This window comes from Acanthopagrus latus, chromosome 20 (genome assembly GCF_904848185.1).
Source record: "Acanthopagrus latus isolate v.2019 chromosome 20, fAcaLat1.1, whole genome shotgun sequence".
NCBI classification, from domain to species: domain Eukaryota; kingdom Metazoa; phylum Chordata; class Actinopteri; order Spariformes; family Sparidae; genus Acanthopagrus; species Acanthopagrus latus.
The window spans coordinates 14,927,626-14,955,122 of NC_051058.1; the positions used below are offsets into that span (position 1 = coordinate 14,927,626).

Below are 27,497 nucleotides of genomic sequence, written 5' to 3' on the forward strand. Positions count from 1 at the left end.
AAATGCACCTTGCATGTGGACTTTCTTTAAAGTGCAGGAAATTAGACTCCAAGTTGAGAGTCGCCTTTCAACCAAATAAGACAAGAAAATAGACTGCTTTCTTCTGCACCCGGAGGGGGAGAAAAAAAAAAAAGGCCCCACAGAAGCTGGCACAGAATAAGAGGTTATAGGAGAAAGTGTCAGGAAGTATTACAGATATTATGTGTTTAAGACAGGACGTTTCAGATACTTAGAAGTCATACCCATTCCCCTTCACTACACCCGAGATATCCCCCCACTCCCCCCTCCTCATCTGTGTCAAAGCATTGACTTCATTTGCCGGAGCTCAACTCCCCCAGCTGACGCGAGGAACTCGCACTATCTCGCCGGAAGTCAAGACGACGGCAGCGCGGCATGACGGGGAGAGTTAGAAAAGTTGAGGTGCAGCCAAGATCGCGGCGGTGAAGGGTCTTTTTCACGTTGTCTCCTCAATTAGTTAAAGCTGGTCAGGAGTAGGAAGTAAAGCCTATGGAGATTACGTGCTGTCGTCCACTTGCCATCAGGTAGGTGAGGATCCTGGCGGGTTGTAGTCATGCTGTAGAGAAGAGTTAACTTCACCTATCCTCCCTGTTAGCACTGGAACCGACAGCTCAATTCAACCCGACAGCTGCCATATTACTGGCACAGAACTTTGTGGAAACTTCAAGAAACAGCAGTCAGACATGCTGTACTGTAACTGCTCCTGCAGCAGCTTACAGGTGCACTGTGTAGTTTTTGGGAAGAAGAAAACAATGTTTATTGATTTAAATGCTTAAAACAAACTAAATAAACAAACAAACTGTCTTTGTTTTCATGACTGAATGAACAAACTGACCTTAAAGGACAATACAGTTTCGTATCGTTTTGTTCATATTTGGCGGACCCTGCCAACTTTCTAGCTTCAAACAATGTTGTGGGGAGCTTATATTCTTCAGAGAACAGCTTGTTCATTCAGTTATGGAAACAATAAAAGGAGTTTGTATGATTTCCTTTTGCATATTTAAATATTATCTTTCCTTCATTCCAAAACTACACAGTGGACCTTTAAGTTAAAAAAGGGTGCAGTCATGATTATTTCTGATGACCATTAGAGCTTCATTTAATTATTATTTTTGTAATCAACATTTCTTTTTTAAATTAGAAAATGGTAAAACAGGCTCAACTGAATGTCTTGAATTGGCTTGTTTTGACTGAGCAACAGTCATAAATCCCTAAAATATTCATTCTGCAAGCATATAAAACAGAATAAAGTAGCATAAAAGCAGGAAACAGACAGTATATAGCATGTGCTAAATTATATCATCAAAAATGCTGTTGATACATTTTCTGTCCATTCGCGAATTGAGCAGTTGTTGCAACCCCTTTAGTTACTGAATCTCTGTTATATTAAAAGGTGTTATTAATAGCATTCAGCTACTAAATGTTAATATTGTTAATGCTAGCTAACGGTAATATCTCTAATGCTAGCTAGTTAGCTAACAGCAGAGCAGGACAGTTTTGCTGGTAACCACCAAGACTCTTGATCGCTGATGAAACAGATACCACATGATCCTTGTTAAGAGCTGGAACCAACAGAGATGTATACAAAACAATCATTTTAAATGTATTAATCACAAGACAAGAATGTTTTTAAAGCTCTTATTTTGCACCTTTCTACAAGCTCTGTACATGTATCATTTAAAAAAAAAAAAAATTGATCAATAATACCTTTAAAAGACAACAAACAGGCAGCACTGGATGCCGATCCCTCACGTTTCCATGTCTAGATTTAATTTATGGAGCCTAAGCCGGGGTGAAAATGTACAGGTAGCGTGTTATGACACTGGAAGCACTGTGCAGGTCGGGATGAATGTCTGTGATGGGCAGATTATTCAGACTAAAGTAGGCCTAAAGAATGATCTTGTCACATTTCACAGGCAGGATTAGGGGATACGCGGGAGGAGCGCTTCAGTCAGGAATTAGCGTCATGTGGTCGGCTGGAGACAAGCATGCAAGGTATTTGCCGAGACAGGGCTTGGACACTTACTGCTCCATTTGTCTACTTAGTGATCAAATACCGAGGTTGATGGTTATTTCTCTGTCGTTTGTAGTTTATGTGATACATGTTCATCTGTGTGTGTGAAAATTGTGTGGACTTCAGAGACCAGAACAGCCTGTGGACATCCAGAACCGGGTTCATTCTCCTTTCATTTTTATAAAAGCAACAAATGAAATTATACATGTAAACGCGAAATAAAGGATCGGGTAACGACACGATGCCATCTTGATGCGTAGCCCATGGCAGCACCTTCTATATTTGTGGCTTTGCATTTTAAATGGTAGTGCGTGTGAGTGTCTCCAGGCTATCAGAATGAGCTATTACCACGATGACTGAAAGAGTGAGGGAGCGCGTAGAGCTAAAAGACAAAGTAGAAGAGGCCTGACAAATGAAATCAAACTTCATAAGACCTGCCAGTGGTGTCAGTTGTTATCCATATCTCAAGCGCATTATGGTACTGCAACGCAGCGTACTGCCTTCTCATCTGTCGGCTCAAATTCATCACGTTCTCGACTGTTTCTTTTAAGTCACAAGTGTCAGTGTGAAGAGGAGCCTTAATTGACACATGAGTGGCACAGACGTGGACCGCTGCCTTTATTTTGGTGCCAAGAAGGGTTGTGTTGTTTTGATGAGCTATTATTGGCAGAAGCCAGTAGCAGATAGCAGTCAGCCTGGAAATGGGAAGTGACATCAGACAGAGAGGAGCTTGTCATTGTCTGCAGGCGAGTTCAATCTCGCTGTAAGTTTGGAACAGCCTGTTGAAATGTCACTCAGTGGGCTTTCTTATCTCCGCGAGAGGGGAATTTTGGGTTGATTTGGCGAAATTTTTGCTGGAATTATCCAGACGTTAGCCATCTGGGATTTTGAATAGCTAAAATAAGTCGGCGTGGTTTCAAAGAAGATTCTTTCTGGTGAATTAGATTCATTATGTCGAACAGGGAAAGCTATCACAAGCTCCCAGACCTCAAATGTTGCACATTTCATATCTATAACCGCAAATTTGCTGCAGTGTTTCTCAACATATTACTATATTTCTTTATCAAATTTCAGTGGAAGTCCAATTCTTTTTGTTGAAGTGAATTTGTTATCTTGTCATGTCCTGGGTGCTGCTATTTTGTCACTGTCTTGGCCTTAACGCAGGGAGATATTTTAATCTCAATATGACTTCCATGTTATATAAAGGTTATATAAAGTATATTTCATAGAATGGGGTGAAAGTTTACACAACCACAAACCATATCTTGTATACAGTATGAGGATTGAGGGAAACAGGACACAAATTTAGCAATATGTGGCTGATATAGGTCAGTTGAATGAACAGTGGTAATCTATTTATTATCTTAAACATGCTAAATTAGGAGTGATAATGCTAACCATTATACCTGTGTTAGCATAATATGAACAAACAAAATGGTATTTAGCATGGATAGATACCACTAGAGCTGTGGCTAAGATGAAAAAATACTGTGTATCTGTGTGTAATTTCGGTGGACTGTCCCTTTTAATATGAGTTGAAGACTGGATTGCGCTCGCCATAACAACTAATGTAAACTGTTGTACTTGATACCATAACCAGCTCAACAAGCACATCTGGCATTTATAACGGGAGCGAATCAATGAGGCGTCTGTAACGTGCGGCTCAATAGAAGCACTTCTTAATCACAAGTTGTCCTCTAATATTCACCCGGTTGTAGTACGGGGGAAAATAAATAGCTCTCGGAGCACTGCATCTGACTGTACATTGATCACGAGCACGAGACCCCAGGCAACAATGCACAAAAGAAAAATGGCTTCCTTATTTTCACTCATCCGAGGCTCTGTGCAGCCCTTAATAGACAGAATCAGAATGTCTGCTGTGGTGTTGCAGGCTTTATGAGACCATTACCGCTTTTTATTGTGTATCCCTGGACTAATGGCTTTCTATAGTCCCTCTGATTTACGGCCTGTCAGCCGTGCTGCTGTCCATTAGAATGGGAGGGTTGACATCAAGCCAGTCATTGAAGTGCCCACTGTTAAAAAAAAAAAGAAAAAAAAAAAGGAAGTCATGTCTCACACATAGACGCCAGGTCTCCTGAAACCCTCTGTTCCAAAACACATTCACGGCTGCTTGTTTTCCACACTGTTTTTGTCTTTTCATACTTCGCGAGCAATATACTGAGTCATTTACCACAGACAAATGTTACACTGTTTGACGTAAATGACACATGTCTACGGTAGGAAAAATAAAAGTCTGTCAAATCCATTAACATGCACCAACACTTCTGTCTAGAATCATCTGCATGAGACTGTATTTTCACGAGGGCTTTATTATGGTGCGTAAATTGTGGTCCTAGCACTTACCACATCATTAAATATTAGTTTGTCATTAGGGTTTTATTTTCTGCTTTGATTTTGTAATGCTTTATGGGTTGGATGGTGTCCTTTAGGTTAAGAACTGTATGAGTCACTCAACACATGAGGTGAGGACTATTGGTGCTGACATCACTTATACCTGGCAAACACCGTTATTGAAGTTTATTTTAGCACGGGTCTTATTTTCACAGTTAAAGCTGCAATTTCTCTCAGTTACAATAACACTGTACTTTCCAAAGTAATTTGTCAGACTTTGTAATATGGTGGTATTGCTGAATAAAGGTCAGTAGATCAGACACTCATACAGATTTTGCTCCATTTTAAAACTTTATTTGTTGGGATATCTGTTGGAGAAACCTGGGATTAAATGTTCAGCATTTAAAACCTTGAGGCTGTGATCAGATCTGAAACAAAACACACAAGTTAGCCAAAATTATTATAAAGGGAAAAACAAAGGTGAATGGTCATGACCTGAAGTGTCTGTTGCAGTTGTTTACAGACTAGCTTCCTGTTTCAGCTTTGAACAACAATGCATATTGTTATGTACGCCATGGTATGAAATATGTAAATCTACCATGTACATGTTCCATTGATCTACTAAGGATAAGAAGTTTCATAGTTTAATTGCAGCATGCTTTATTAGAAACAATTAAGAGTGCAGTCAGCCCCGGCTTCTGATAGGAATAACATGCTGCCCCAGGGCTGCTCTCTTCATACTTGTGTACTATATTTTGCTATCATTTTTTATTGTGTATTTGAAAAAAAGTTCTCAGTAAACGGTTATAAAGAAGAACTTAGACTTGGACTTGTTGTTGAAGTGCCTGTCCACTGTATGCTTGGACTCCACAGTGTTTCCTCTGGCTAAAAGTAGTTTTTCCTCTGACCATCTGCCTGTCAATGTTTTTCGCGCATTCTAAATTGTTCTTAGCGATGCAGCTGACTTTGCTCCTGAATCTTTTCAATTACTTTGGTGAGTTTTAATGATAGATCTGATGGAGATGATGGCCAAAACAAAGAAAATAAGACTTATAAGAGACTAAAATAAGAGACTAAAATTGTAATAAAGTGGATACATGCTTTAATGTGTCTGTGCTCTCTCTGAGAGCAAATTTGAAGGGAGAAAATAGACACTTGACAAGATTTATCCAGAGATTTTGACATTTGATCGCAGGAAAAGCAAAGGCATAACTCATTTAACAATGGCTGCATCCCATTTTGGTGGTCCAGTTAGAGGCTCCTGCTATTATACATACTGACATGGCTTACTGGGACACTTAATGGCATGGAGCCACAATTGATTTCACTATTTACACCTGAGCTTCTACCGCTAATCAGATCAACGTTTACATTTTTACAAGACAAGACATGGATGATGTTAAATTAAGACAAATCAGGGGACATTTCTCAGAATCAAAAATGCGAAAGGTCAGATGTAAATGTACCTGCACTGTGTTACTGTTGCCTGCCAGGATGAGCACATGCAGACAAACAGGAAGGAATGTTTAATTTAAAGGGGATCGTAAATGGATCACCATACGAGAAAGCCACCTCAGACTTTTATCTCGGTTGGCTCTTGCGTGACCTTTTATACCGCATTTTTTTACATGTACAGCCGGACTTACTTTAAAGCCTGCTGATTTGCAGAACAGTGCTCTTACCCCCCCGATAATCTGTCCCGAATCTTCCATAAACCTCACTTTATTAGCTCATACACAAGGATCATCCGTGTGGCATTAGAGCAGAAAAAAATGTTAAACCGTGACAATTTAACTTCCTTCAGATGTTCGGTAAAGGAAATCACGTCGCACAGAAACGCGCTGTGCAGTTGCTGATACATAATTAGCGAAATGCACTCTGAAAACCCGCAGATACCTCGTCAATATGTCGCTGTCTTTCCCTAATTGTTCGCGGTGCATCAGAGCCACAGGCGGGGGTTAGGCAGGTGATCCCTGACGGGGGCGGAGCCAGTCCGCTTCACATAAAATCAATTCTGGCCTTTGGTGTTGGCAAGCCAGCGGGGTCTGGGTACGAGGAGGGGGAACACATGTCTGACACCTCCTGACTTTTTCATGAGGTGGTGTTTGAAGTTTTTTAAACCCCCACAGAGGATTCTTGGGGCGATGAATATAAAAGGGGGTTGCAGCTTAAAGCTCAGGCATATTATCATCAATGACGACCGTTACCTACTTTGATGGGGGGAAAAGTCAAATGATTTGATTTTGACGCACCTAAGTTGGTAAGTAAGTCTCAAAACCTGGAAGAATTACCGAGAATATTAACCTTGAAGAGCTAATTTATTTAAACATCGGCGTAATGATTCCTCGCTAATGGCGTGTGTTTTCTTTCATGATGGACGTCCTTTCATTATAAGCTGCTCTTAAGTCGTCCTTGTCTCGAGTGGTTCTGTTCCCCTCTCTGTTCACGCGCTGCGGTGGGCACAAAGAAGAGGAGCATGACCTCAAAGCATCTTTTGTTGCGGAGGCAGTGGAGGGTGGTGGCTGTGATTCATGTGATGGGGTGAGGAGGTGTGGTAGGTACTGAGGAGGGTGGGCCGACAATGACAAGCTTGAGTTCTGCAGTCCTGGTGGTCCTGTCTTTCAGCTGCTCTTGCAATAACTCTGCCGTTCTCTAGAGAAAGTCTGATTGGAACATGTTCATCTCCGACTATGTGAGTGTGTTTGACATGTGTTTACATGACTGAGGTCTTCATAGATAATACAGCTGTGGTGATTTATCAATTGGTTATCAGCTAACAACTATTTTGATAGACGATCAATCAGTCTTAAATTTAAATGTCATTTAAATGTAATAACTTTGGATTGTGGACAAAAGAAGACACTGAGGATGTCACCTTGGGCTTTGGTCTGAGGGCCAAGATCGACAATTTTATGACATTTGATCGGCGTTTCTAATTACTGGCATCGATATCGGAGCAAAAGTAATTATTATGAGCCAAAACTTAAGGTAAAACAAGTTTGATGGTATGCTATTTCATTTCACCTGGTATAAGCATTTCTCCTAAAAAAGACCAAAACCAACAATGAGCTGATCTTACTGTGTGTTTTAAAGCCTGATTATAGCCTACATTGTTGCACTGGGTGACTTCAGTGTCATCATCATCATCATCATCATCATCATCATCACATCATGTTCTTTCATTACCAAGAACATGGCAACTGTAGCTTATATTGAGTCAATACCACAAACACCATCCTGCTGCTGTCAACAGTCACTGGGGCTAAAAATGTGTATTAATCCGCAGCTGAAAATAGTCCCAACAAATGTACTATAAACTGCTAAAAACTACAATGTCCAGAATTATTTTAACAATCAAACAATTTATGTTTGAGCTGCTTTAAACAGACCATAAATGAGATAGGAAAGTTGCTATCAACTATTGAGAGATAAACTACAGATTTCTGTCTTTTGGTGAAATTTGGTGATACTAACATGTTTTGGAATAAAATGTTCTGCCAATTTTACAAAAAAAAAATTGTGCGCAAATTAAAAAAAAAAATGTCCTTAAACTTTTATTGAATATTGTTGATAAAATAACTGGATAAATACATTTAGTATTATTTGTTTTTTCCTGTTATTTGTACTCTGATATCTTGTACGTGACCTTTTTTTTTTTTAAAAAAAAAACAGAAATTGGCTCAATAAATTAATGACTGACTTGACACATGCACAAAGTACATTTGAAACATCGTGCAAAACTGTAATTTCCTCTTCACCCACTGATTAATGATTAACGAATGAATAATCTGAATGACTTAACACCTCCACATTAATATTTTCACACTTCTTCGCTGAACAAATTAATTAATATTTCAAGACAGCATATATTCTCTTCAAGAATCGTGGAAATCAATCAATCAGCCTGAGTTACTATCACTCAAAGCAGCTCTTGACGCAGTTGCAAACAAAACACTTAAACATTTTTAAAGAAATGTGCATCTGCTTATCAATTTCTAGTATTTTTCCTCAAATTATGTTCCCCCCCCCAACCTCACAGTAACTGACATTACACTGAACAGTGCTCCAAATCCTAGGAAGTGTCATTTGCTGACTTCCTCTAACAGATGCTGGTGCTCGTCTCAGAGAAGTGCAATGTCCTGGATCTAGTGGCGCTGCCATATAACTGCTGTATAAATAGATTCCTATGACAGAGCCATTCATCTCCAGCCATGAACACATCAACATTAAAAGACAGCTCGCCGGGACCTCTGCGCTTGTTAGGGCAAGATCAGCAGTCCAGATGCCCAGGATGTAAACTCGTGAAGGGAAGATTAATTTATCTGTCATCCCCGCCTTTGACAGTAGTTATAAATCTGATTTAGCTGTTGAGCAGGGGCCATGAAGAAGGGCAGTTGGACATTAAGATTTCAAAGGAGTGATATCAAGAGGACTAACTCGTGACTCATGGCCTGCCACAGTCGGGTCAAAAGTTCTTGTGGGATGTACAGCGTGTGTGGTGTGATGTTTCTCAACTTTCAGAGAAAAGAGGGGCTTCTGCTCATCCCTCCTTCCTTGTGCTGTTTTCAAAATGGCGGCAGTCATGTGAGGAGCCTCGGACAAAAAGCAGGCGCAGGGTGTCAAAGGAGCTATTTACTGGTAGATGGATGGGAACAGGCGATATGAGGTGGTCACATCCTGTGACCATCTGCACGGGAGTCATGCTAGTTATTCAGATCGGACACAGATGCTCGGGTATAACATGAGCCTCTATGCAGATATTTGGATGCGTGACAAAATGTTTAGTGCCACAGTTCACAGAGTGTCAAGTGGACTTGTGACGTGCCAGCATTTCCTACAGGTTCATTTGTGTTTCTTACTAAATAGCTGCTTTCTTTCATCAATGTGAACTCCCACTTCTCATCGTTTAACGGAAAAAATCAACCACCCCCTTTAGAACTTCAGATTTGTCAATATGAACTCACAGTATTTTCCATTTTTGTGAAATTAACTTCATCCTCTTCAGAGCTACTAATTTTAAGCCATCTATACTTCCTTTTTTCTCAACCTAAACCTATCAGAGGGTTAAAGAAACTCTGAGGCGTTTGCTGACACTGAAATGACTCTGTGCATAACACACAGCTTTAAGATGCTTAAGGTGGGGATAAAATGTCATACCACATTAAACAGCTAAATGACCTGATCACAGCGCTGTGTAGGTGTAGCGTGGGTGGGTGGGGGCGACACATGATGATGAATCTCTTCCTTTGAAGCCCTTTTCTTTTCAACGTGTCTGTGTTGCTTTCACTCAGATGAAACCGCTCTCTTTGTATAGTAAACAAGACGGTTTTGTGACGGGAACAAGGACTGAATGGAAACTCTTCAGGCAGTCTATTGTTACTGCACATATGTATATCAAACGGGAGGGCACTGAACATGCCGAGCGGTCCTATGTACTTACATAGATGTGTAATGTAGTCTGCTGCAGCAACAGAAAGTGTATATTCATTTAAATCCATTTCTATATCTTTCTTGCTATTTAATGATACATATTACAACATATTCCCCCTTGTTCATGCCTAAAATAATATGGTAATATGAGTTCAGACACCCCTAAAGTGGACCATACCATTTCTTATACTTGATGTTACTTGACATGTCTCTTTTGCCTGCCTCGCTCCAATCATTGCAGTAGTTCATGTCCTGGAGACGCAATGGCGATTGCTGTATGATAATAGTTTAGCTAGCTTTCTAGCTGGTTTAGTACACTTCTGTGTCTACAGATGAATGCTAACGTTAATTGGTTTCTAACATTCAAATAGCCTTAAATAACAGGAAAACAAATGTTGGCCTAGTTTGTGAAGTCCTAGGGCAAGGCTAAAAATGCTGCAACTCAGCATACCATTTGCACAGTCAGCGAAGAGTCATAATGTCAAGAAACTAACTCTGTAAAGTCAGTAAAAAAGCAAAATCTAACTAATGTCAGCTAAATGTGTCACAAAACAAAAATTTTACACTTGGATACAGTACTAGTATAAAAATGACCACAACAAAATGCAAAAAAAGACCTAGACACACAAAAAACTAAGCTAAGTGCTAACCAAGTATCAGTGGTTTTGAATAGTTTTGAAAACCCTTGTATCTGCTAGCATTAAGCAACATCTGGTCATATCAGACCAGGTGTGGCTGCAAAACTGGACTGTAATGAATAAAGAAAAGAGTTTCATTGGTAAGAAAGAAGGAGAAGACTGTTATTTGGTTGGAAACATTCCACAGTCTTCCTTTCAGGTAAATTCTTCATGCAGTTACATGTAGGCGACTTATAATGGAGTATTTTCACATTGAGGTACTGCTACTCTTACTTAAGCAAATGATTAACCACTCAGTAAACCACTGGTCTGCAGTATGAAATCAAAACTCATTTTTCATCCTCTGCTCCAGTAACTTACAGTGTGACTCTTAATAAAGTACATTTCAGTGGGCTCCTCTCTCCCATACATTACAGTACAAAGTAAGTCATAGCGGACTGAAGTGAACCTAAATACATTAATGATGGCATCAATTACTCCACTGGTGTGGTTTGGCCACTGTGGTGCATTTTTCCCTGAGCTGTGGCACGGAGGACAGTGGGAATTTTGACATGTCAAAGCGTACAGGGCCAGAAGCAGGATTAATGGCCGCCTGCCTGCGTCCAAGGTCCTTCAGCTGTAATTGCAAGCAGAATCTGACTCTATGATCTCAGCAGTGGTATGCAACATGCCAAAACAGCCTGCTTTTGACAGATTACCTTCCTGCAGTAATAACTTAAGCACGTTCGTTCTCTCAAATTAGACATCGCATGCCTCCCACACCACAAAACAGGAGCGACGGCCTCTTTCCACCTCCTCGGAGTATATATCTTAGTGTGCATTTCCCTGCTCTGACAGATCTGAGTTAAAATCGGTTTTTAGTTGACAAAATCTGCTTTTGTTGGCCTTATCTTCGCCTGCACGTTGACAAGTGTTGGGAAGATGAAAAGTTTTGAATAAAAGACGTAACATTCGTCTCTTGCAGATTTGAAGTGTAGACCTAATGAGAAGCTTTCGGAGAATCGCGCTTTACAAACGTCTTCGGGGGCCGCTCTCCAAGCCCGGGCAGGCATAAATCCCACTGCGGTTCGCTCTCTCATTCTCTCAGTTGATAGTTTGTGTCCAGCCTCAGGACAGAGGGACTCCTATGTGCCGCTCTGTGGTGGGTTGTGTTCTCTGGAGCAGTTAAAAGCCTGGCAGCTCCACCCCATGACTGTCCAAACACAGTCGACTCTAGGCATCCACATCAAACAGAGCTCTCTGCGAGGCCCATTGGAAAGCTAACCATGGGGTGCTGCGCTTATTTATTTATTTTCCACATATAAAAATGTGTCTGGCTTCAGAATTTATTTTGCATTTTTTAAAGCAAAATTCCCCCATTTGTGCTTGTAATTGACAGGACAAAGCTGTAATTGAAGAGCGGCTCTGACACCACACCCGGTTCTGCTCAGCTCTCCTGGATCAAGTGGAATGGCGAGATTCAGAGCGAGTAACAAGAAAAGACAAGTCAGTGAAAGATCCTTTCAGTCTGCTCCTCAGCGGCACTCACAACGGACATGTAGGAGCGAAATTAACTTTCTTGGCAATGCGGGTTTTTTAGCGCACGCACTGCAATCGCTTATTCATCCTGCCTCGAGATCCTTTGACACTGACGCTTGGGGGGGTGGATGCTATGTGAAAATGTAAATAAACTTTGGAGGAGCTTTGGGTCAGTCCGGGATGAAATTTATAGTTTTGGCATTTACTCCGCAGTCATCATTCATCCCCCTGTCGAGAGCAGAGGCCTTGATCAGCAGAGCCTCCGTTGGCCCTCAGATGACCCGCAGCCTATCTGACCAGCTGTGGTTCAGATGCCTCAGTCTGAGACGTTCACATTACTGTAATAACTGAGACTGTTAACTCTTTCTGCGCTGCAGCAGCTCTTTGTCACCGTCTTATTACACTGCCGGAAGGAAATGCATATAGATTTGTGAGGTAACTTTAATGTTTTATATTGAGGCCCTTGTGATAAGGAATACAATGGTTAGCTGCACAATGATCAATATAAATATATATATATATCTTAATAAAGCACCAAAGATAGCTTTGTAAAGGCTAAACAAAACAAAAACTGATGAAGATATTAGTAACATTCTTAAGCATCTATCAACGAGTTCTTTTAGTGCTAGTGTTTTGATAATCTTGCAATAAAGGTGTTTATTATGGTATTTATTAACTCTTGAATAGGCTTTATTAATGTTAATAACATCTTATGAAGGATTATCCTGTTGACAAACACTTACATTACAAGGATCTAATTAGAAAACCCTTAAATGTCTTGTCTTCCTTGTCAAATGTTGCTTTATAAAATGTTAACAATGGCTGATATTTTGACGACTGATTATAATTTTTTACTGTATTTGTTTTGTGATTGCCTAACCAGATGAAATGCTGCTGAGCTGCTGTAATAATCATGCACATTTCCAATTTGTTACTTTGAATATTGCTTTCAATTAAAGTTATTCGCTCACTCTCATTTAGTGGGATGTTATCATGTTTTGTATAGGGTTACGTGCAATGTTTAGGCAGGGTTAAGCATTTAAATTATGATATGGATGTAGAAGTATTTGATTAATGGATTCAAATGGCCCTTATAATATAGGCAATATTTTCCTCTGACAATATTTAACCTTATTGATCTTTCTTTGAAAGTTGTAGACTAGTTTAACTTTAAATGTCCGTTTAAACGTCACGGAAATGAATTGTAAGAAAAGCCTAGTTTTGAGATATCTGCACTGAACACTCCCACTACAGTGGAGGTGAATGGAAAACAATGTTCTTGACTTTGGACGATCATGAGATCTCACTGTGATAGTTTTCATAGGGACTAAGGCCAATTTTTTCATTACAAAGTAGTTCCAAGTTAAAGTATAATTGGTGGCATCTTTGGAGTATCCACGGTAACTTGTGCATTGATGTTGACTGATCTTGACGATCACTAACAATTTAATTTCCCTTGAATTGTATTGCTGTAGTGGCAGAAACCTCAGTGGTTGATATCTCACAACCTTGTCACATAAAAACTGAACTATCTACTTGGCCACCGGATCTAAGTGACAAAATATCTCTTTATGATTTGGGTAAACCGACTCACTTCAGCCTCGATTATAATGGCTTTGGAAGCTGCTCCAAACTCAACAGGGTGTGTGCACTATGTAGCAGAATGTACAACGCTGTAAAAGCCAAATCAGAGTCTAATAATGGGAAGGTGGCCTTCAAGCAAAGTGCCAATTATTTTAAATTGCTCCATTAAAGGCGGCAATCACAACTGTCACGTTAGCATTTGGACATAAGGGCTCACTTCTGCTGGTTTCGAGTTCACGTGGGTGCAACTGCAGCGTAATAAACACATGTGGATTTACATAACCTCCAGAAACAAATGATTTTGTTTGCTGACTGCTTGCCATAACACATAACTGACTGACGGGGGAAAAGCTAGACATTTTCTCACTTGGACCGAGAGAACAAAGCCCCTCGCTGTTTTTCCGCCTTTTAACAGGTGAGTGCTCCAGCTATTAATTTGTGTAGGGCCACCTACTTTAATTGGTCTTAATCTGGAGTGAGTGGCTTTGATCTCTCTGACAGTTTGACTGCATTAGCACGAGTGTGCAGGCTAATCCTTGGCGTAGCTTGTTCTTTTGGCGCAGTCAGAGGCCTGTCCAGCGATAATATGTCAGCTGAGGGATAAGCCCTCATCAAACAACCAGGTCTAAGCTTCTGGAAAATGGGGGTTGAAGGGCCACCATCATGCTGTGCTTCAAACAAAGATGGAGACGTAAACCAGCTCCGGCTTGCAGTTTTAAACCCCAAGAGGGACATTTTTAATGCTTCCAAGGTTCATGTCCTTTATGTAAACCTGTTGTTGTGTTCTGGTGTCTTATGCTCTGTGACCACACACTTCTTGCTTTATGATAAACACTATTACATGATCCTCTAACCCCGAGCCAGTCCCGGGTGCTACAATGAACTCTTTATATCCATCATCCCACCACGTTTCTCACACACACACACACACACACTGCACGCATGATCCACATGTCCAAACAGTGGCTTCATCTGTGCCGTGTCATCTTATTAGGAAGTAACAAGCGTATGAAGTGTTTGTCCTGAACTCGAGATGAACTCTCATGAATTATGATAACCATCTCACAGTCAACAATATCTGCTTTCAGGGAAGGAATAGAGAGATAGTGTTTGAAATGAAGAAAACAGCAGTACTTGTGCTTCCCTAGTGATTATATCACACATCACAGTGATTTACTTATCAGGACAGGCATATCTCCACTTCAGTGGATCTTTTGTTTTTGTGTTCCGTGACAGAGGAATGTTAGCTGAGCTTTTATTCACACTTGCATGTGAAAGGGCCCAAACACATCAGTTAATGCTAATTCAAAGAGGACAGAAAGCAAACGGGTTCACAAAAGATATTGTGTCACAAATCAAAGTAAAAATCATTGTTTTCGTCACTTGTGCTGACTTCTTTTTAGCATTTTGGTGAGCATTAACATTTCTTTGGATGTGTTTCTTGTTGGCTGAGGATGTGTTTCTTGAGCCTTTAGTGAAGTAAACACTTTGTGTGAATTTTAATTTAATTTCTCTCATACTGCATTTCACTTTCTTACCAAACAGTGCTGGCTTGTAATGTCTTGTTACAGATAAGGCTCTCTCATTTTCTTAGGCAAGAGAAAATTAATCTCAACACAACCAATGCCATTCATTCATTGTGGCTCCATTGCCTCACTGACTAACAAGCTAATGGATGACTTCAGATTTGCCGTTGTGGTAATGATACAGTAGGCAGCTGCTCTTTGAAAGGGCAGCAAACAGCCTCACCTTTATCCATGATTGTGGTATGGAATTGACAAATAGCTCCTTAGATGGTTTTAGTTTCCTCTGTTTTGTGTCTTGGAAGGCTGAATTTTCAATCTACAGTGCATAGCTTGACATTTTGGGACACTTGGATTGGATAAAATGAGGGTAGAACTTTATTGTGAGTTTGCCAGTCAAGACTTCAGGAAGTCACAGCTCTCAGCCAAGAAATTGTTCCCACACATCACTTCCGCCACAATATTAGCATGTTGGTTAACATGTTGGTTTTGTGGACATTAAACAAACAAGATGTAACACTTGCCTCAAGTCTCAATGCTAAGCTAAGTTAATTGCCTGCTGAAGCAAGCTTTATATTTAAAAAGATGGATTATATAAGAATTAACCACCTTGATTTCAAACTCCAAACCAACAGGGAGCAGTATATCAACAGAGTAACTGCTAGCTTTGGCTAAGTGTAGCTTCCATTAGTATGTAAGCTTTGTTAACCATGCAGGTAGTGGTTGTATTCACTGACTCTGCCCACATCCAGAGTTGGGAGTACCATGGGAGTGTTGGTGGTGTTTACTATTAGACCAATCCCTCTTAAGGAACGAACTGGCTAGGGGCTAGCAGGTTAGCATACTTACTTCAACATATATCTCAGCAACACAGTACAAAAAAAACATGAACATATAAAGTTTAAACATATTTCTTCTCATTCTGTTGATAGCTTTAGTTAACATCAAAGTTCTTTAACATACAGATGTAAGAGTGGTATCAGAGTTCTCATGTAACTCTCACAAAGACAGCAAGTATGTTCACCTCCCAAAATGTTGAATTATGTTACATTTTTTTTCCAACATTTGAAAAGGTGGCTGATGTCTCTGTGACTTGCCTTTTTACAAGTAAAAGGCAAAAATTTACTTAAAAAATCACAAAATATAATTGTGTTCATTAGTGACATGTTGTTTTCTTTGTCTTTTCTAACTAATTTGTCCTCTTGTGACCCCTCAGATTGAGTTTGTGATCCCTTAGAGGATCATGAACCTCATTTTGGGAATCGGAGGGCCTGAAAGGCTGAAGAGCTTTTGATAGCCCCAAATTCCTAACAGCTACATTCATTCTAATTTCCTATGTTATTTCTATGTAAAAAAAAATGGATCGTCATAATCTGTATTAAATGATGTATTAAATGATTTTTAAAGGTTTCTAAATCCTTCCTGCTTACTGCCTCAACAAACTGGAGGCCACCTGTAAGTGGTCATCTGGTTTCTGGCCATTTGGCCGATCTGTCATCCATCAGAAAACAGCAAAAATATTCAATCCGCCAGGGAAACCATTGGAAGGTGACTCGCCAGTCACAGGCACAAGGTAAAGATTAATCAAATGTTATGTGTGCTATCACCAGCTGGCAGCACCAGCCTCTAAGCCTTTGAGTGAGTAAGTCCACAGAGAGGCCCATGGCACAGCTGAGTTTGTCTTGTAAAAGTGCAGCTGTCCAAGACATGACAGCTACAGCATTAGCAGGGCCATTAAGAGGTGTAGAACATTTCCAGGGAAACCATTTGAAAAATGACAACCCCCGGCACTGCTGAGATATTAATTATATGCTGCACCCGTGGAAAATAAGCAAAAACAGTTGGGAAGACAAAAGACGCTGTGTTTTCTCACAAGATGCCTTGTTTGTGCATCAAGCATTTAAAAAGCAATAACAGAAGAAGGAAACGGGGGAAAAAACTAAACTATTGCCAATGGCAAACAGTCCTGAAATAAGGATGACCTGAGCAATGACTAATCGACTGTCGGCTCTTTTTCCAAAAGAAAATAATCAAGAATTCAATGTGAGAATTAGAAATGATTCCGGAGAAGAACAGCAGCCTTTTGTTTAACAATTTGCTCTGAGGAAAAGAAAAAGTAGATGCAAAATAAATTTCTCCTGGGAGTGCTTCAGTGCAGATATTCAAACCCACTGTAAGGTTTGATAATGTTGTCCTAGACAACAAAATCTTCAGAGTGAGTTGCAGGAAAATGCACTATTTGGAAACTAACCCATGCTATGCTTTTCTGCAGCAGAATCAATGCTGCTGTGTGCGAGAAAATTGCCGGTTCAGGACTTTCACTGCAAGGTCGTTACGACTTGATTTTGTGTGTGAATTTGCAGGAATGTTAAAACCTAATCACTGTTTATAAATTCAACAGACCCCAGGGAGAACAACACCCACTCACAGACTTAACAAATTCCAACACCACTTCCTGATAATACAGTGCTAAGAAGCTGAGGTTTCTGTCTGTGGAGTTAGAGCTGTGTAAGACGGCTGCCTAGCCGGAGACCACTGTTTGAGACAGCCTTCTTTTGTAAGCATGAAACCACTGGAGATCTTTACCGATGAGACATCGGGCAATTTCCAGCAGTGTCTTTCAAGGTAAAACATGAGACAGCTGCCAAGCCAGAGAACACTGTTTGCAATGGTGTTTTCACATTTGTAGGCTGGACACCACTGGATAGTCTTAATAGCAATATATCAGGACATTTACAGCCGTGGTAGTAGTGACAAAACCGGGTATTTAAAGGATAAACATGATCTCGTCTGAGGCTGAGATGGCTGCCATGGCAGACACAGTTCAAGCTGGTGTTTCAACATTTGTAAGAGCGAAACCACAGGCTAATTCTTTAAAGGACGAGTCATCAGGACATTCCAGCTGTGTTTATGATGAACAAAACAGGTATTTTAAAAACATAATCTTTTCTTAGGCCGAGAAATATGAGAAGCCAGAATCCACTGTTGTTTTAACGTCAGATGATATCAGGACATTTCCAGATGTGTTTTGTGGGGACACAACAAGGTACTCAAAGCTGACACAATCCTTTCCTATAACTAAACAAGTGTTTTTTTGTGACTAATCCTAATCATATTACAAGCACACCATTGTCACAACATAAAATTGAAAATCTGTCAATTTCCATTTTGAGAGCTAAGAACTACTCCATAACATTCATGTCAGATATGAAAGATAAGAAGTACTGCTCAGGTGTCCAGGCCGGAAAGTTGACACAAATTTGGATAAAAGATGAGTCATTTAGTCATGAATCAGCCTCATAAAACACCTCTCAACCTGTTCTGTGGTGTTGAAAAGGAGAGGATGTAGAGGTCAGGAGGAATCTGAACTTGTTTTGCCTTGCAGGGTGAGGGGGCGTACAGGATATGGACGGAATAAAGATTAAACCGCTCACATATTTGTATCCCTTTATGCGGAAAGCAGTTTCATAATGACTAAATCTGCCTGTAGTGTTAATTGGGGATTAATTTGCCATGTTTTCAGTAAGTTGAAGGCATTAACATGGATCCAACAAGGTGCCTCCTAATTAAAAACGCAAGTCCCTGAGAGTGTTATAATTCCCAGAAGAGTAATCCATTAATTGGTCATAACTAAACCCTGTGTGGAGTTGATTACAGCTACGGTGGCGAGCCTGGTCAGAGTGGTTTAAACTCTGCATATATATAACCTATATCCTGTCCTCTTCTCAAGGGAATGAGAGGAACTGATGATGGCCACATAATGTCTATTCCCAGAGCCTCATAAATAAAGAGCTGCCCCTGAGTGCAAACTATGTTTATTATAGCCGCCTGAACCTCCGTGCCAGCCCTTGGAGTTACTTATGCAGATAAATGCAGCACCATTCATCATCACCTCTATTCATAAATAGCCAATAACTCATCTCTCTCCATATGGAAGATTAGACCTTGGAAATGTGACTTAAGCGCAGGAAGTATTCAGTTCATGAAAAACGTCCACACACACTTGCGTGCGCACACCCACACACCATTGCCCCTTTACTCATTATATCTTATTCTACATGTCACTTCCCTGCTCAGCTATCATCCACGAGGTCCATAAAGAATCAGAGGCTTCGTGGTGGTATGAGAGCAGATGAGGTGTTTTTTATTATTTTTTTTTTTACTGTAGTGTGCTGGTTCGCAGAGAAGAGGCCACAGAGGTGCACAGACTGATGAGAAGGGATGATATATGTAGCGCCTGTGTCCCAGCTCTCCTCTGGCCCATTGTCATTAATCACGGCCATTAGGCTCCCCCTCCGCCCGCCGTTTGCCTTGTCTGCGCCCAGCCATCACAACCTCCCTTTTGTCTCATATCCATAAAGGGAAAGGCCGTATTCTTTCACCTCGCCTTCCACTGCAGAGATGCGGGGATGCTTAAAAAAAGGGTGCTAGCATGTGTTGCTGGGAATTAAAAGTTAAAATTTATCTCATTATTGCACGGGTGGTGTTTCAGTTTCCTGCAGCCGAGGGGTTTAATTCCGATGTTCGTCCCTCTGCAAGCTTCTGTTGTGTGATTCACTATTTTATCTTCGAAACAAGTGGAACTGTTTTAATCTAAGCACTCGCATTATCATCCTGTTGTCTCTGCGAGCTAATCAGCAGTCAGAGTCGCTCTCCTCTACTCGGCTCTGTCTTCACATCGTTAAGTCCCCCCCCCCCCCCCCATCCTCTGTGTCATCAAACCCAAGAGGTCTGATATGATAATATGTGTGAACTGAAATGTGAAAGCAATTCATATCACTTTCCAAGGGCTTTGAATGTTTGATTTGCATAACTAGAGAAAATGATATTAGATGGGCATATTGATTTAATTTCATCCTAGAGCGCTGTTAATTATGGTATCATAAAAGTGTCATCTCTTTATTATCGGGTTCAGAACGGGGGTTGATGGCTGGTGTTGGCGAAGTGCTCGCATCGCTACAGAAGAGGCTATCATCATGATATTGTTTAGCATAATTTTACATTATGAGGCCGGGTCACGATACGCCAGAGATACAGCTTTTAAAAAAATTATCTCTCCATCAAACTTCTTTGACTTCTTAAAGGATTAGCTGTATCTATTCTTACTTTGTTCTTTGATATTGCATGAATAAGTCTACATGATGATCTGTCCTGAATGCTTTACATCTGCTTCACCCCTTTTGCGTGCACCCCCTCCCACGCCCTCCTCGCCTCTGTGCATTGGCGTCTTGATTTATACCTCAGTATTCCATGTTCAACATCATATGACCAAGAAAGGGTCCACACTTATGCTTTCAAGTCGATGAGTAACGTGTGTGTGTGTTTACATATCATAAAGAAAGCAATCTGCGTTGGATTATGGGATACCTTTCTCCGTATAGCTACGCATGCACATCTTGGACACCCAGTAATGGTTACTGGGCGGACGCTGGAACAAATGAAGTATCTCCTCCTCTGCTTCCAGCTGAATTCAGATCTTTACAAATGGATTCCCTGAGTGCAATTTATCTAAATGAACAGTGATCATTATTCCAGATCTACCCCATCCTTAATGCTAAAGCACTATTGAGCAGATATCTCTTTAAACACAGCAAATAGGTGGTCTGGGCTAAAGGAAGGCTGAGTGCATTCATTACTTCTCTTCCCAGGAACACAAAGCAGTGCATAATGTGCAATCTGATAAGTGTTCTCTTGCGCACGCCAGCCCCCACCCCACCCTCCTTCATCGTCCTATACATCACTGGCCGGCTCAGCTGTGGTTTGCGAGAGGAGAACTCTGGGATTGGTGTGGCTGAAGTTGATGAATAGGCCTGCGAGGGTGAGAAACTCCAGGGCCAAGCTGTAGGTCCATCCCCATGGCATGTGATGCTGATTGGCTTTGTCCTGTGCGGCCGCTCTGGAGAAGCGGACATTAAGATTAAGTGATGCTGTCGTGTCGGGGAGCAGTGCACTGCATCATCCTGGGGAAGAGACAGCTGCGGTGGTTAATCCTTCATCACCAGGGGAGCGCTGCCAGAGCAGAGATATACAGCCAAAGATAACCCTCCATAACTTCTGCTAAAGATCAGAAACTCTGAGTTCGCATCCATCTGTCCTCAATCCTCACTTAAAAATGAGAAATGAGCAGCGGGGGTGCTGCAGACAGTGGAAAACAAATGGAGCAAATAACATCAAGATGAGGTGAATGTTTTAGTGAGAGGTAATCCTTTTCTAACTAACAGTGGGTAAAAACCTGGCCATTGTGTAGCACATACTGTAGCTCCTGTGAGCAGAGGGAGAAGAAACAAGGGCAAACAAACAGAAACCCATTTACACGGCTTCTGCAATCGCTCTCATGTCAGCGGCTAACGGACAGAAGTGTACTTTATCACACATTCTGGGTTGTGGGAATTCCCAGTAGATGGAAAATCTAGTTTAAACAGAGAAAAAAAAGCCACTCAGAGCAGAGCTAAAGTGGTCTGTATTTATGTGTTTGCGTATGGCGTCAGCATATTTTAGATTGCTGGGTTTGCATGTTTGTTGTTGGTTTGATGTAGCTGTCATGATGTGATGGATGAACATCATCATGTAAAGAGTTAAAGGAGAGGTCTGAGCTGCGAGAGAAAGCCGACATGTTATATTGTCCTGGATAGCCCCGAAAAGACATTACAGCAGGATCAGTCTCTTTCTATCCACTTCACCCGCTCTCCACTGCCCAAAAGCCAGCCTGCTTGAACTTTACCTTTTACATTTTCATACCCACTTTTCTGAATATGGTAATTTCCTTGAGAAAAGCCGCCGAGATCCTGTGGGATGATATATTTGGTATGGCGGAGGCATACCTGCAGAGAGCACTTGTGACAGTGACATATTAGTTATGGTGTCTCTTGGAATCTGATAACTTCAAATTTGCCACCTTGTTAAGTTTTGATTTATGTGATACCATTTCACTAAAGTAATTGGCCTGGCCTGTTGTAGAAAATAATCAGCCTCTCCGCAGAACAAATGCTGGGCCATGCTAATGAGGCAGCCCGAGTGCTGAACTGATGCGGCCGACTGACAGTTATTAATGATTGTTATGATATACAGACGAGTCGAGATTGGACGGAGTTGGGTGGAAAAAAAAGTGACATTTAAAAAATACGGCATATTGGGAAGTACTAATGAAGTAATATACTGCAAGGAAAACAATCATGTGCGTTGTCAAGGCAATGTGTAATTACCCAGCAGCCACCCTGGCTGGCTGTTTGGCAGGCAGGCTGGGGGGAGAGCCGAACAACCTGGCCGGTAATGGATGGCGCTCTGCAGGCGAGGGGCTAAAATGCACTAGGAAGTGACAGAGGTGTACAGATTGATGAATTAATTGGGTCTTTCTTGGGACATAAGGGGAACCGCTGCGGCATATGCTCGGCTTGTTACTTTGGAAAGTCTACTGACCCTGAAAGTGAAGCCATCCCACGCAGGGAGCTGTGGCTTTTTTTTATTGCTCTTTTTCCTGGGGGGCTGGATTGCACACACTGAAGTGAAGTCAACTGCAATTTGTTACAATTTTATAATCGTAGACTGTAAGTACAGCTCAACAGAGTTGGATGAGAACTCAATATCACTGAGTTCATTCATTATTATGTCACGGCGATATCTAATTATGCAATCATTCTGTACATTTCTGTTGTCAAAGTGAATGACTCACAGGGAGCTGGTGTTAAAACTTACAAAACCAGTTATTAGATTTTGTTTCATAGTTCTGAATATGACAATTTGTCAAAGTTCTTGCAGAGCAGAACATCTCGTCCGTGCCACTTCAAATCACACTGGGAGCATTTTTTGAAGCGTGTCATGCAAGCCTGATATTGATGAGGTGCTCAGATGGTTTATTTTGTCATTTTCTCCTTACTGTTTACCCTCTTTCATGGATGAGTGGGCTACATAGTTACATCATTTTGTTGTTTTGTGTGTTGTAAGTGTGTTAAATGTACATGTTTCCGAGTTTGTTGCGCTATAGGTCCTGGCATTTTATTTTGAAAATTGACCAGATGCGATTCCAGACGCTATTCCAGTCCGCTTCCATCAAAAATAGACTTAGCGTGTATTCCCCCACGGGTCTGAGCGGAAAGACGCTGTTTTTGAAGTTATGCTCAAAAGCAACTAAGATATGATGTCCCACCATGTTGGAAAGGAGGCGTTTATAAATGTTCTGAATTTGACTAAATTGTCTAAACACAACTAGAAATTTGTTAGAGCGAGGAAGGAAGTCAGCAAATTTGACTAAACATAGCATGAGTCATAGCATTTCTATATCATTGTATATATATAAATACAATAAATTCTGATGTCTTAATAATCAGTTCAGTTGTGTTGTCCCGCCCTGGCTGACAAAAACTAGATGATTAATCTATTAGTCAACTAACCAAAACTTGAAACTGAAAGTCCCACTTTGGACTGTTGGGAGTAATGATGGGACATCTTAGTGATTTTCTTACAATTGTATATATCTTATCGAAATATATGTAATTATTAATAATGAAAAAGTTTCAGAATTAATTTTGAGCTTTGAAAAACATTAATTTGTCTTGACTTTATCGGCACCTTTCCCTACTGTAACTGAGATCTGTTTGTTTTTGATGTCTCTAAATCAGGCATCAGTGAGAGAAGTTGACTAGTGAACAGGGCTAATGACCTTTTGCTGGATCCAAACCAAACACGTCAACAGCGTATCAAAGAGTCCCATAAATGACATCACGCTCCTCCTGACTGGTCAAACTCTCTTCGTCCTCCAGCAGCCACTTGCGGAGGTCTGCACATAGTTGCCATTTAATCACTGCGCTGCAACACCCCTCTGTCAAACCTCTCAAACGTTCTTACTTAGCGCTGACTCCCGCTGAGTGAGAATGAAAGTTCTCACAGCTGCTAACTGTCACTGTGGTCTTACTTCAGCAAGTGCCCATTGGCTGCGATCGCTCCCCCTCACTCATCTCCCATCAAGCCGGTGCATTAGGGCCGACTGCCGACCGCATCAGTGGGCCTCCTCGGCCCGCAGAGAGTCCCAGGCCCATCACCACGAATTAAAGCAGAGGCTCTGGTAGTGGCGCTGCTTTTGGTGCCACTGAGCATTACACTGACACAAATGCTGAGGATCTTTGTCAGCTATTATTTCAATACATGAGTGTGTGGTGCCTTGTCCATCCCAGTTTCTTTGAAGCTCACGTATCCTCCTCCTCCTGCTCGGAACGATTCCGCTTTGAAGTGAAGGAACAAGCTCTCGGATATCGATAGTTAATTAACCTCATGTTTTCATTTCTGTTCTTCAGGTGTGACTGTATGTTACCTGGGTGAGCGTCTTGTCTATCAAGGCAGCAGTCTTGTTAGATTAGATTAGGTTTTCAAATAGAATCATGTTAATGTACATCTGTGGCTGCATCAAAATGACGATATACAGTCAACCCGATGACTTGATTAGAAAATTAGCAGATCCAAAGACATGTAGAAAAACTGAGCTGAATCTGATTTATTTTTGAAACACTGCACTACAGATGATGTGTTATGGTTGTAGCAGAAAAGGGCCCAAATGCACACTCTAGGTAAGCATATGGTGAAAAAAAAGGCTAGCTTTAGGGAAAAGTTGGAATCAAAAAACAGGTAGGAGGCAAACACTACCAACACAAGTAAAACCGAGAACCAAGAACCCAAATAAAGTGCAGGAAACACGGGCAGGAACGCAAATGAAACATGAGGACCAAACAGAGCAAACACTAACGAACTGACAGCAGAAAGAGGAAAAACACTTGGAAGAAATACACAGGAGGCTAATCAGGGACAGGTGAAACTAATCAGGACAATCACAAGGATGAGAAAACAAGACAAAGACAGGGAAGTAACATGACATGACACATGAAGACGAACCTGACGAAATAAAACAGGAAACAGTGATTATCGTTCCCTCTGTAAATATAAATAGCTCATATCAAGGTAACGCAAATACTACGAGTCTTCATATGATGATACACTAATAAAAACACAATTCTGAATGATGTATTCCATTTCTGGGAAAAAGGCAAGTCAGCTGATAGGACTGCTAGCTGTACTGCTAACTGAGCTAATTAGTTAACTGCATTTAGAGCTATCAGCAGTTAGTAGTCACTCCGCCTCCTATTCATTTTAATTTAATGACAATGTAGTAATATATTTCTTAAATCCCTCATTTTGCAGGGTTAAGATCTGCATAGGAAAATTAATCAGGTCATTTTGGCCCACAGCCCACATTTCATTGAAATTTGCCAACTAATGGGCAAACAAATGGGACTGACAACATGACCTCGTTGGTGTTGATAATAAGCGCCGACTTTTTCTTTAATCAAAACATTGTTTTTGTCCTCTAGGCTCCGTGTTTTCTAACCTCTCATGGTTCAATATTTCTGTGTCTTCCAGCTCGACTTGAGCTGTTAATCAAGCATCCGACATATCTTTGTTTACTTGGGACGCCAGAGAAGCGATATACTCTCCTCTCCATCCCTTCCCTCCGTCTCTTCCACTGCTCTCTCCCCTCCCTCTGCTCCGTCTTTACACTCATCGGAAGAGACAGGTGAGTTAGTGCGCGCTCAACTTCAAACCGCCGTAATTGTTTTTCATACGGAATGAGAGCTGCGGACTAGACATGGATTGTAGAGGAACAACAGGGCTGATTAGCGAGGGTTAGATTTGCTTGCTGGACCATTTTGACACCTGTCTCCCCGCCTTCCCTGGAAGCTGGACCTGATCCCTCTATACTGTCAGTCACACTGGTGGGCAGAGAACGAGGAGAGTAGGCGAGATAATGGATCGAATAAGAGTGGGAGACTTTTCCCCTCTCAGTCAGGACCGTAATCACAGCTTGTCTTGAAAGTCACCATGATGGAGCTATTATACTGTACTCTGTGTTATCTACGGCTCATATTCTGGAGACAATAAAGCTCGGGAGCAATTAAGTCCAACGACTTTTCTATTCCATTACTGTAGTCAGTGATGTAAAGCTATTTTTAGATGGATGGTGCAGCGTCAATGAGGTATAAAGTTTGCTACGTTAATGCACTCCCATCATACATCACAGACTATTATGGTGTTTTAACAACATTAATATTCGGCTTATTTAAAAAGTGCACTGAATAGCTGTGCACCCTTATGTTCTGGAAAACTAATGTACAATATTCAAAATATGCATCCCATCTGGCTGCGTCTTGTTTACAGAACACAGTGGCAGCTTGGGGTTATTAATCATGTTTGTCTTAATTACCCCGCATAGCTGCTCCATCCCCAACTCTGCATTTGACCTTTTTTCTGGATCCTTTCAAACCATTAATCATGCAAAGATCAACGCCAGCCAAATAAGAGTAGATTGCATTGCATTGCCTCAGCTCTTCGTGGAGGCAAACGGGCTACTTGGAAAGTAACTTGTGTATAATTATCTGCAAGTATGAACTATCGGCACAGCTGGGTTTCTTATGCGCCACTTGCATTTTGAAAAAGTAAAGTTGAGAAGTTTCACAGTCGTTTTCTGTAACAAGATAAGCGGAGTTGGCTTTGAATGCCTCGCTTCCTAATGTGTCTTGATTTTCTTAAATTAACAAGCGCTGACATATTCAGAGACAAATAGTTCCTTCTCCAAGTACTGTTCCTGGTTTTGTGCCATATGGCCTGGAGCAGAGTCACTCCTAATCTTAATCTGACAGGTAAATGAGCGTCCGTGTGTGGTCTATCCGTTGACGAGGGACAATTTAGTCCTGTGGGCTTCAATGTCCTTGCCAGAAAGGCAATACAATTTACAGGGGACTCTTAACCCAGGGATCTTTTCGAACGATTTTTATTTGTCACCACTGGCCTGAGGAATGAGATACTGCCATCTTTGAACAAATCACAAGGCAGCAGCTCAGTATACTGATGAGACGTGCGTGACAAATAGCAATTAGAAGTCTCTTTTTGTTTCAAGAGATGGGTTTCAATGGGAAACATTACATCTGATGACCTGGAAAGGTGATCTGCTGATTTGCTGACCTCTGTTGTCGACTGTTTTTTTTTTTTGTTTTTTCTGCAGTGAAAGTCATGTCATTCATCATTCAATTCAACCAAGCAGTGGCTGTAATTTGCATCACACTGTGCAGTGCTCTGATATGGAGAAGAACTCCCTTTTCCACTCCTCCTCACCTTCAGTCAGTTAAACAGATGAACTATAGCAGGACAAAGATTAAACAGTAACTGTGGGTGCCACAGCACTATGTGAATGGGGCCTGACAGACATTTTATCAGTAAACCAATTAACATGATTTATGGTCGGGGGGTAACCATGAGACTTGCCCATAAATACAAAGGGCTGGCTGAGCAGCTCCTTCTAAAGCGAGATGTTATCAGATTCCTCTCGATTCCGCTTTGCTGGCATGGAGTCAGCATGCATTTGTAAATGCAGCTACTGTG

At 41.1% G+C, this 27,497-nt stretch overlaps 1 protein-coding gene and 1 long non-coding RNA gene across 3 annotated transcripts in view; one reads left to right on the forward strand and one right to left on the reverse strand.

The window, feature by feature from the left end:
• Window positions 1–26,387, forward strand: part of LOC119009723 — a 61,345-nt gene extending 34,958 nt beyond the window's left edge. The window contains exons 4-5 of one of the 2 annotated variants that reach the window (XR_005071809.1): window positions 11,831–11,937; window positions 25,482–26,387. This is a non-coding gene — a long non-coding RNA (uncharacterized LOC119009723). Of the gene's footprint in view, window positions 1–11,830; window positions 11,938–12,183; window positions 16,468–25,481 lie in introns of those variants that run through there. The other variant, XR_005071808.1, reaches the window with a different exon arrangement.
• Window positions 1–27,497, reverse strand: part of LOC119009720 (catechol O-methyltransferase domain-containing protein 1-like) — an 81,663-nt gene that overhangs the window by 37,969 nt on the left and 16,197 nt on the right. The gene's annotated exons all lie outside the window — the stretch shown is intronic.